Raw genomic sequence first — 11,618 nt, 5'->3', positions numbered from 1 at the left:
AGTTGAGAACAAAGATCTCAAACTTTCAACAAGGGCCAACTGAATCTTTCTATGAAGCCTGGGAACGTTTTAAGGAGTATGAACGTGATTGCCCTCACCATGGATTTCATGGATCAAGCCTGCTGAGCATATTTTACCGAGGTTTGCAACCAAAATACAAACTTTCACTTGATACAGCTAGCAATGGAGATTTTGGACAAAAGACGATAGCCCAAGGAAAAGCCCTCATCGAAAATTTGGCTCAGGCCAATAGCAATGATTGTCCTGAATATGATCGATCGACAAAGCAAACCGGAACAGAGAACAAGGAGATAACCGAGCTGAAGAACATGATGAGCCAGCTTCTGAAGAGCAACAATCGCCTAATCCATGCTTGTGAGACCAACAATGGCGCAGAAGATGAAGGACCTAGTGATATCGATCACATTAATCAAGCATTTCAAGAAGAAGATGTGAACTATGTAGGAGCACTAGTTCCATATCAAAATCGCTTCAACAATGGCTTCAACAACAACTTCCGGAATGCAAATTACAACAATCTCTCTTACCGCAATACAAATGTGGAGAATCCTCAAGATCAGTACTACCCACCACAGCAAAAGTCCTTCCAAAACAAGTTCCAACGTGGAAACTTCGGAGGAACAAGACCATATCAACCGCGACAGCCATATAGCTACCAAGGTACGGGTTTTAACAATCAAATTGTACAACAGCAGGGAGTCATGACGAACCAGCTAGCTTCACAAATCGGTAGACTTGAACAGTCCATCCAACAGCTCGTTATGACGAACGAAAAAGCATCTAAAGACGTGAACGTGAAAGTCGACTGCATGTACAATGATCTGAACGGTAAGTTCGAATCTTTATCTTCGCACGTCAAAAAGCTAGACGTGCAAGTCGCCCAAACAGCCGACTCTATGAAGAGGCAAAGTGGAGTTCTTCCAGGAAGAGTTGAAGATAACCCTAAGAGGTTTTGCAACGCCATAACCACATTGCCCGAAGAAGAGGCCAGAACCGATGGAAAGAAAGAAGAAACCCCAATCTTTGTACCACTGTACAAGGATGTCGATGCCAAGCAGCCACCATTTAAGGTACCTGAACGATCACCATTTCAAAAGCTTACAAAAGCCGATGATCCGGGAAGTTTTGTTTTCCAATGTTTCATTTCAGGAATCAAGTTCACAGACTGCCTGTGCGATTCTGGAGCCAATGTCAACATCATGTCAAAGACATTTGCCGAGAAATTGGGCATAAAAACCTTAAGGACATCGACGGTTAAGGTTATTTTTGGAGATTCATCTCAAAAAGATACTGAAGGGCGATTCATGATCTACAAGTTCTAGTAGGAGACAAAATTGTTCCAGCAGATTTCCAAGTCCTAGAGATGGATAAAGATAAGGAGAGGCCACTCATTTTCGGGAGACCATTCCTAGCTACTGTAGGAGCAGTAATCGATCACGCAAACCGGCATGCTGTTTTCCTCAATGTGGATCGCAGAAGGTACTACCCGACTATCCTAGACGATTTTCCAAGCAAGGGAAACATGCCAAAAGAGAAAGAAAAGGAGAAGCCGAAAGCTTTTTCAAAGATCAAGATCATCATTCCACCGGATGCAACAGAAACTAGTGAGGACCAAATCCATGAGCTGATCGAAAACACAAAAAGGGTTTTAAACAATGTTAAAGTCCGGAAGAAGAGTAAAGGGAAGAAGACGGCTCCTCAAGGAGAAGAAGTAAAACCTCCAGCTACCGGAAGTAATAAGGGCACATCAATTGGAGTGCCATTCAAATCAGCCTGATTCTTTATGCCTACGTCGAGCTAAACGACTTAAAACAAAAGCGCTTAATGGGAGGCAACCCATTTAGGTACTCTTTCTTTTAGTTTTCTTTTCCTTTTTACAATTTATGCTTTCTTTTTCTTTTAAGTTTCAGATATTTTATAAAACAAAAACACAAAAAAATCAGAAAATTAGAAAAAACCAAGAAGAAAAGGATAGGTTTTTTGCTGCTCGGCCTGGCAAAGACCTGAAAGTTGGACGAAGGCCGCAGGAGGAAGAGCCGCGGTCGCGACCAACCGACCCGCGGCCAAGGAAGCATCGACCGCGGCACCTTGAACGTGACCGCGGCCGAGCCCTCAATCACCGCGGTCGCGCGTCTCCTGACCGCGGCCGTTGGTCATTGAGGTGACGACGCAGATTTCTGCCACTTTTCGAAGTTTTCTGGTGATTTCTGAAGTATTTCCGGTAAAACCCGTAAAGATTCTCCGTAAGTTTTAAACTTTCCTTGCGTGCAAAACAAGAAAGGTAAGTTCCCGAACTTAAAAATTCCCGGAAATTTTCCGTTTTTGCTACAAAAACGCTTTTTAAAGAAAAGAAACACACTTTTTGGATCAAAACTCCTTTTCCTCTTCTCTTCCAAAAGACTTGGAGATTTAGGAGATAAAACACAATTTTCAATTCTAAAGCTTTTTAAGAGGTTCTTGGCCCAAACGTCACTCTTTTTCAAAGCTGATTTCAATTCTGCCATCAAATCTCTCTTTTCAGCAAGGTATGAACCTCAAACTCGCCATTTTTACTTGATTTTAGAACTTAGGTTTTCTTTAAAAAACCCAAATCTTGATCTATTGATGGTGGAAATAGCTTAAGAACAATAGATTATCCTTTTAGGTTATCTAAAAATCGTTTTTAACACCTAGCTTAAGAGGAATTGAGATTTTTGAAACTTGGATTCTACATGCTTTATAAAAATCGAGTTTGGAACAGCAAAATTGATGAATCTGATTAAGTCTTGTGTGATTAATGATTAGTATTGGGTAATCTTTAGATTTTACATCGAAATTTCTCATAAAAATCGATTTTTAGAAGATTTCTATGTTGAGAACATCAAAAATCCGAATCTAGTCATGAACTACTTGATTTCTTTGATTAAATGTCAATTCTGCTTGCTCATGGTTTTAATTAATCTCTTTGTACTAGTATTAGTATAACTGATCTTAATGTGTTAAAATCAGCATCTATATTCACTCTTTTTCCAAGAATCAATTCGTTTTGCAGAAAAATGGAACAAACCAGATCCCGAAGAAGCCGTCGCACTGGTGACAGCTCTGAGGACATTCCCGATGATGCTACTCTAGGAGAGTACATGCTGAACCAAGCCAGACCGAGAAGAAGAAACTATGTGATGAGATTGCTCCAGCACTCAAGAGAAACACGAGCAGCTCCCGAGCCACCATAGATTCGATACATTGGCAGGGAGACAAACCCGAGAGTGGACTATGCAAGACGTTTCAAGAAGCTGAACATCAAACCCACGCCTTGCATTGATTATCATACATTTGAGATGCTTGGAATCAGAGAGGATGTGATCTGGTACATCGATGCACTTAAGCTGAGACCCTACATGGAGCTGAACCTTCCGAGTTATCCTGAGTTAGTCCGCGAGTTCTTAGCAACTATTACACTCCACAACACGAAGAGGAGGAACCCCAGAGCATCAGATGGCATCCTGTCATTCTCTATCCGCGGACAGCCTTACTCGCTCACCATTTCTGAGCTCTGTGAAGCTCTTAAGCTTCCATACACCGATAGCATTTACCTTGAAGATGAACCCGATCTTAACTTGTGGAGAGAGATGGGTTATGGAGTCTATGATAGCGGGAGATCCAAGTCAGCCCTTCTTACTCATCCTGCAGTGAGAGTTGTGCACAAACTCTTAGCACACACGATTTTCTATAGAGCCAACATGGGATGTGTTTTGAAGACTGAGCTCATTACTCTTCAGATTCCATTTATGGACGACCCTCGACTTGCTTGCTTTACCTGGATCATAGCACAGAACATGGTCAATGTGAAACATGATTTACATGGTTGCGAGGACGCTACTCCAACTTACGGGAGTGCTATTACAGCGATACTACAGGCTGTAGGATTCGATTTCTCATCTGATGATCCACTTCCCAATGTCTGGTATGACCTACTTTATCTCTCTCGCGATCACACTATCTCTCGTGCCACTTTCGATCCAGACAGGTTTGGTTACAAGTATTGCACTGGCACTGAGGAGCACCGAGTCAGCTTGCCTTCACCAACAGTCCCGAGATTGTGTAACGGAGGACGTCCGCGATGGACTCCGGAACCCGATGATTTTCTGCCATCAGTACCTCGTCTACCATTCACCATTGGCCAATACATAGTGGCCAAGGCAAAACGCAATGCAGCTGCGGCCCGTGCTCACTTTCAGCCATCTGTTTCGACCGGCCACACCTCATCATCGACATCATCGCACACACATTCTGATCTGGAGCGCAGAGTTGAGAGACAGGGACGACGCTTTGAGCGCGTTGTCACCTTCCTACAGGAGCAGCACCAGTTCGCAGACGACAAATCGGAGGATGAGTGATTGATCAGCACTTCACTACCATCACGGTTCTATCATCATTTTCTTTTCTTTTATCTTATTTTATTTCGCTTTTATTCACCATCTTCTCACCAACTTTTTCACACTGGGGACAGTGTGATTTAAGTCTGGGGGAGGATGTCTATTCGTACTAATCATTTTCCTACTTTTGCTTTTAAATTTCAAGCACTTTTTTAAATTTTAATATGTAACCTATTCGACATTAAGTATTTTTCAGGAATGTTTGACGCAAAACTATGATGATTTAGACCTGCACACTTCTACACTATGCATGATAGCTCATTTGTGGTTAGCACTAGACTAGGCGGTAGCTAGAGTACTTGCACTACGAACTCCCACCAGAGGACTTCTATTAATGGAGATTCTTTCTGACAGGATATACTAGCTCATTTTATTTGACTTTAATATTTACATCTAATTTTCTCAACATTGATTTTAGGCAGGCATCGACATACACATCTAGGACGTCTTAAACCTTCACTTTTACCACTCTTTGTCGTCCTAGATGACCAGTTTATCTTTATCTGGTACCATACCCTAAACCCAAAACACTTGTTTTCAATCCTCATGCATTCTCTCTTTAGTTTATATCAGCAGATATGTGCAAAAACGTCGGAGAGAAGAGGAGCGACGCAGTTTTCAGTCACTCGCAAAGGAGACTGAATTGAATTGGGAAGGAAGAGTATCAGAAACCTTATAAAGCTTTACAAGACAGATATTAACTGGTAATTCGTGCTCTCTAAGACTCTATATCTAAAGGTGTTCCCTCTCTTCAAAAAAAAAAAAACGAATAAAAAGAGAGAGGAAAACAAAAAGCCTAATGAGTTTTAGATTGTCGAAATTTGTGGAACAATAAGCAACCACTATTCGTTTAAGGAGCTATGGTTTTGAAAGATTTACAAAAATATAAGTCAGGGGGAGTTAGGAGAGAACCTGAGGAAGAAGACCAGGAATCTATGGCAAGAAGAAAGTGACTGAAAACTGTGGATACCAACAGCTTCACTCTCTCTTGCGGTTTTGCATAATATCCTGCATCCTCCAGATCTTCAGGTAACCCGTAAACACTTTAAGCCTTACCCCTAGAATAATCCTTTTTGACACCTAGCCTAGATTGCCTTACCTAGACTTTCATTGATGAGAACCACCAAGATTTTTAATGAATGTTAAGAGCTAGTTGACTGGAAGTTAGATCTTAGTGCATAGATTTCCGCATGACGGATTAACAGACTACTTATGCCTGTATTGCTAGTGAGAATTTTCTAGGCTATTCCCGATTGATGCATACTAATTGATATTGGTATAGAAGTTTGGTCTCTGAGATTTTGTTTAGTTCCTGCGTTTTCAAACCTCTCACCAAGATTTAGCCTTTGTTTTGTTTGAGGACAAACAAAAGACTAAGTCTGGGGGAGTTGATAACACCGGATTTTGACCATTTTTATGGATCACTTTAATATCTTTTACAGATGTTTTTACTCCATTTTCAAAGGTTTTCAAAGGATTTCTATGTTTCCGGATTTTAAAAGACTTTTCAGGTAATTTGGGATAAAGAGGCACAAATTAGAACAAAAAGACTCTTTTGGATAAATGCAGACCTTCTCACCGTCTAAAGACTCTTTTCATGTAGAGACGAAGACCTTCTCACCGTCTGATGACCCTCAAAATTGGACAACTTATAGAAGAATCAACCAGCTTTCAAATGCACTTGGTTTGGAGACATTCCAACGGTTGGATCTCAAGATATTCCATTAGCCCCGGAGCCACTCGAAGACGGCCAGCAAGTCACGCGACCGCGGCCAACAGCCTATTTCCCGCGGTCAGAAGCCTCCCAACCGCGGCCAACCACTAAATCCCCGCGGTCACGTCACTCCCGACCACGGCCATCAAGCTCCGAATTAAAGCCCATATTTCTGAAGCCCAAAGTCATTCTCAGCCTCAATTCCGGAACCCTAGAGACCATGGAGTATTGAAGACTATAAATACTTGTCAGTTAGGTCGTTTTTAGGGAGGACCCTTCATACTTTACAGAAACCCTTTTCCTTTAGCCGTTTTTTATGCGATTTTTGTAGAAGATTGTTCAAGTCCGAGTTCTTCATTAGAGAAGCTTTCTTCATCTCTTTTCTTTACTGTTTTTCATTACTTTTATTAAAACCAAGGATGATGTCGACATCAGCCATGTCTGAGTAGATCCCGAGTTGGGCTTAGGGTTCCCGAAAGGGGCTCTCATAATCGATTAAGGCATCTAGGTTTATAGATCTGGGATTTCAACTTTGTTCTCTGTTTATTCTTGTTCTTATTGCATGTATGCTTGATTGATCACCTAGTATCTGATCTAGATAGTTAGTGTTGCGAAAGTTTTCATTAAATATCAGCCCTAGAATGAAACAAACGATTTTTCCGTAGGAGTGGAAACCTACCTGCGGCGAGATCGTGAGTATTGACGATTCTTGTGCAGCTCTTGCGTTCTCTCCCTTCAAGGGCCAGAGTGGAAACCTACTTGTCAGGGTTGTGAGAAACAGTTGGTTATGATCACGACAGTGACGTAGTCATACCGCCGTACTCTAGCTCTAGAACCCTATATATCGATATCCGTCAATCCCAATCTATCTACCCTAGTGTTAAAACCGATTATGATCCCTTAGAGTTCCCAAAAGCTCAGCGTTTTTAGTCATAGTTTACCAACGAATCGATTTTAACTTGCTTATTTAGATCTGCATTTTAATTTACTTTAGTTCGATATTTTACTCGCTTTACTTGTTTTCCATTCAATTTTTCTACTTGCTTTCTAGGATAGATTTATTTGTTTTCTTTTGTTTTAGTTTAATTCGTGACAAACAACCAACCTTTAAAAACCAATCTAGTCTAGACATAAAGTTAAAAACCGTAGAAGAATACCAGGCACACAAATCTATGTGGATTCGATCCCTAAATACTACAACTGATTAGCTGTGCACTTGCGGCTTTCATTTGTTTTGTTAAGGGTAAAACTTGTTCCCTCACGTAGTTGACGCGACATCAGTCAAGACATCAAATACCTGGTTAGTTATCTTGTTTCCCTCTTGTGGTTCGTTCAGATTTTGAGATATATCCCATGTAATTTCCATTTTCTGTTTCGTTTGTGAATTCACTGAACGGTTTGAATACAGACAATGCCGAGCTATAGCGACACTTCATCGGACGAACCTGAATTAGACTTGGGTTGGGCTTATCCGGATGCAAATTATGGGATTCTAGAGAAATATTTCTGTGGTCAGCAGATGAAACTTGAAGAATCCAGTGGTGCAGAGGCAGGGACACCAGGCCAAAAATACTACGCTTGTCTAGACAGATTCAAGGAGGTAAATCGGAGGAATTTATTCCTGATTGTAAGTTTCATTTGTGGTAAATTTTTAATTCAAACTAATAATCATTGAAGGCGAGTAGTGAACATATCTGAAAATGGTGGGACGAAGGTGTGACTAAGCAATTGGAGAGGTTAGGTATTCGCCTTGCGGAGAACAAGGAGAAGCTGCAAAGGTTTGACCAACTACAAGGGTTTGATCCTCGTTTGGAGTCTCACTTGGAGACCATGCAAAGATCCATAGAGCGCAATGGCTCAGTCACTAACATCAAAGAAATGAGGGATGAGATAAGGCAGCTTCAAGGAGAAGTTGGTACCTTGATGTTGCAAAACGCCAACCGCAGTGATGGATTTGTGATGGTGGTATTTCTCTTACTCTTTGCTGCCATTTCATATTTGATGGCGGCAAACACAAACCTTTGAGTGCTTACTAGTAGTGTTCCCTAAGTGGAATATAATGACTGTGTAGTGAAGTTCTTTTTAATTGTTTCTTATGTTGTAGTGCTCAGTTTTTTAATGTCGATGTTTTTCTGATATTCTTCAAGTCCCTATTCTTCAAGCCGGGTTATTTTACTTTGATACCTAATTCGTTAATCCAGGGTTACAATCTCTTAGCTGCAGACACAAAAGTAATCTACCATTAGGGACAAAACAAAACACGAATAAATATACCTAACATATAAAAGCTTAATTCATATATCTACCAAATACATGTTGGCGACAAACCTCTTTATAAGCATCGACAAATTAATCCGATCATAACAAGTTAGCAATGCTAAAGATCCTTACATCCAAACATGAGACCAAACTTTAAAAGGACCAGCATCAGCTAAAAAAAGGTGGTCCTTTCAAAGTATAATTTAATCCGCTCATACAATAAATCTACCACTGGTAGGTACACCAAAAAGGGTCACTAAACATACCACTATTACGAAAGCTGTGTTTACTAGAGAGTATCTGTCTGTAATAAGAATTTATCATCAAACTCACCACGAGGGTTAGGGTCAGTTCGCTGAAGTGTCTCTCAAAACCATTGCGCTGGTATCTCGTCCATTATCTCAGCTGCATATTTCAAACGAATGTCAGCCATGTTCTCATCTTTCAGGTCGTCCATAACACTCCCTAGCGCCAGACACTCAATAAATTTCAAAGTGTATACGCCACAATCGCCAGTTTGGTCGTTTTGCGGTATATTCTTCATCCTATAACTGTAGAAGGCTTGGGTACTCTTCCATTCAGCTGGGAACATTTGATGCAGCAAGAGTGGAACCAGCTTTGCATATGCCCTTACTTCTTTCTTTATCTCTTTGTCTGTCTATGAACTCTTAATGCAATCATAGACATTCACTTTTTTCTTTGGAATGTCCACTTCAACTGCGAACCAATGTGGAGCGCCGATGTTGTGTACTAGATACAACAGATCCACGTCCTTGAACCATCTTTGCCTGGTAACTGCAAAGTTAGGAGCTAACCCATTGGCGTGGTCGAAATAACCTTTCCCAAACACCCAACTCTTCTCATTTTTCTCAAAATCCCTCTCAAATTCAGTGAACCATTGAACCGTTAATAGTGGGTCAAGGAAAGCCACCCTTCCATCCCTTCGAAATGGAGTAAGGTCTTGCAAAGATCTTTAACGAAGCAAATTCATACCATTTTCAGGAATGCTGCGAAATTTAAACCATTTTCAATAAGTATACCAGACGAAAAATTTAAACCATTTTCAATAAGTCTACCCAACGAAAAATATTATTGCCATAAATCTACCATGAAGAAAACATCTTCTCATTATCTCTTCCATTAAACGGTAACCAACGCCAAGTTATTAATCTACCACGAAAAAAAACTTACCCTGTCACCTAACCAACCGTACTTTGAAGTAAGCCACATTTCTTTAGGCGTCATCAGGTGGAGGTAAAATTCTAAAACTGGGTCGGGGTCATCCATTGGATTATCCCTACATCATAGAGAATATCAAATGTGAACGTAAACAATATACAATCTAAACATTGACCATAATATGTCTGGATTGATTTACAATTCTGTTGCGACTAAACCATACAACCGGTCCCTTTTACGTGTCTTAACTGCTTCAAAAGGATCATAGTAACCGTCACCAGGATGTACACTAAAAATGATGCGTTGCACCACTGAACTCCCAACAAAAGGTGAACGTTGGCTAGGAGCCAAAATGCGTGAATGTCTAAGTCCAAAATCATTTTTATCTTTCTTTTGAAGATATGCCAACAGATTATTTAGGTCATTATCCATTGCATGCGCCCTTGCATTATCTTCTGGATCGGAAAATGCTGAGATAGGTGATAAAGGTTTTGGATATTGTAGCAGTTTGGAGGATGGTTTGGGTTTCGTAGTAGGAGTGACTTTGGGTGTAATATCAACACAATCACTGTCCACATATTTCTTTCCACCCTGAGGTTTTGTTTTGACTGTCAGTTGTTGCTTCTTCGCAATCGGATCTATTGGTTCTACTTTCACTTTGCGAAGCTTTGTTAGGTTCGACATTGGGGTTCTGACGACCCTTGCTATTGGAAACTCGGGCTCAGATGTTGGATGAACCTCTAACATCCATGACTGTATCAAAACACATGAATTTAAGTTCACATTTATAAAAAGTCTACCATAAAAGTAACTTAGTCTACTACTTGTTCATAAAGTCTACCACATCTATCCTATCAACCAAATATTCGCAATATGTCTACCAAATATACAACAAGTCAACCAAAGGAAAAAAGTCAAACAAATCTTCATAATATGTAACAATAGTACTAGTAAGTTTAGCTAGTTTTCCTAAATGGACCCTACTACTACAACTTTACAAGTTTGATTGATTTGATTCTCTTTATAAGAGTGAACAATTTGGATTAACTTTAACTAGTCTACCATCACCAAAAAAAAAAACCACAACAACTCTATCGCAAAGAAAGAACAAATCTACCGTACATAAGTTTATTTATCTACCGTAGCATTTTCATAAACCACACCAAAACAGAGTACTGAATGTCAAACAACAAGGTTCTCAAGTTTAGATGATCCATTTGTAAACCAAACCACAGTGAAAAAGAAATGAAAAAGGTTTTGAGGTATTTCTTCATATTAAGTTGTAAAGTCTTCAAGTAACTTCTCAAAGTTACTTTCATTAGAAAAGAGACTTGCGTACGAGTATCAGATCTTTTTCACCGGATTCATCTTTGTCTTTGGGTCGTCCTTGCTTCCCTTTCTTTGGTTCTGCTGCATCATCGACCTTTGATTGTGCATCTTGTGCCCGTGTATCCTTCGCTTTTGGTGGATTTTGTGGAGTCGACTCCACCGAATCTTGGGGCTCCTCTCTCACATTTCCTTGCGGCTGGACTTGTTTTGACTCCAGAGTAGACATCCTACTTTCCAACCCGAGAAATCAATCTGCAACATTTTGGTCCATTTTTGCCACTTGGTTTGCCAGGGCTTGAAGAATGCTCATCATCTCCTGATTAGTGTCCAAAGCACAAACAATAGAGGTCTTCTCACCTTTTTTTGTCTTTTTTCCCTTTCTTCCTTTTTTTTTTGTCTTTTCTCTTCTGCTTCACAAACTCACCGAGCGGAACAGCATCATCCGATGCGTCTTCTTCCTCACCATCTAAATCAGTTTCCGAATCTGTTTCTTCTTTTTTTCTCTTCTTATTCTTCACTTCCTTCTTCTTCTTTATCGATTCGCTTTTCTTCCCCGTTCTTTTCTCCTACTCTTCTTCTTCTTCTTGTTCGCATCACTAAACTCCAAAGAATCGGAATCACTTCCCTCCACATTTGCTCTCTTCCTACTTTTATTCTTCTTCTCCGCACAACTACTGCTTCACCGATGGTCTGATTTCCTT

General features: G+C 40.3%; 1 non-coding gene across 1 annotated transcript; it reads right to left on the bottom strand.

Annotated features, from left to right (window-relative positions):
- Nucleotides 1-106, bottom strand: LOC112089526. The gene has a single exon (XR_002901164.1). It is a non-coding gene; the product is annotated as a small nucleolar RNA R71 (small nucleolar RNA).
- Nucleotides 107-11,618: the final 11,512 nt, after the last annotated feature.

Source organism: Eutrema salsugineum, unplaced genomic scaffold (genome assembly GCF_000478725.1).
Source record: "Eutrema salsugineum unplaced genomic scaffold, Eutsalg1_0 scaffold_12, whole genome shotgun sequence".
Lineage (NCBI taxonomy): Eukaryota > Viridiplantae > Streptophyta > Magnoliopsida > Brassicales > Brassicaceae > Eutrema > Eutrema salsugineum.
Note: the sequence above shows the minus strand (reverse complement) of the source record. Positions and strands in the feature narration are given on the sequence as shown.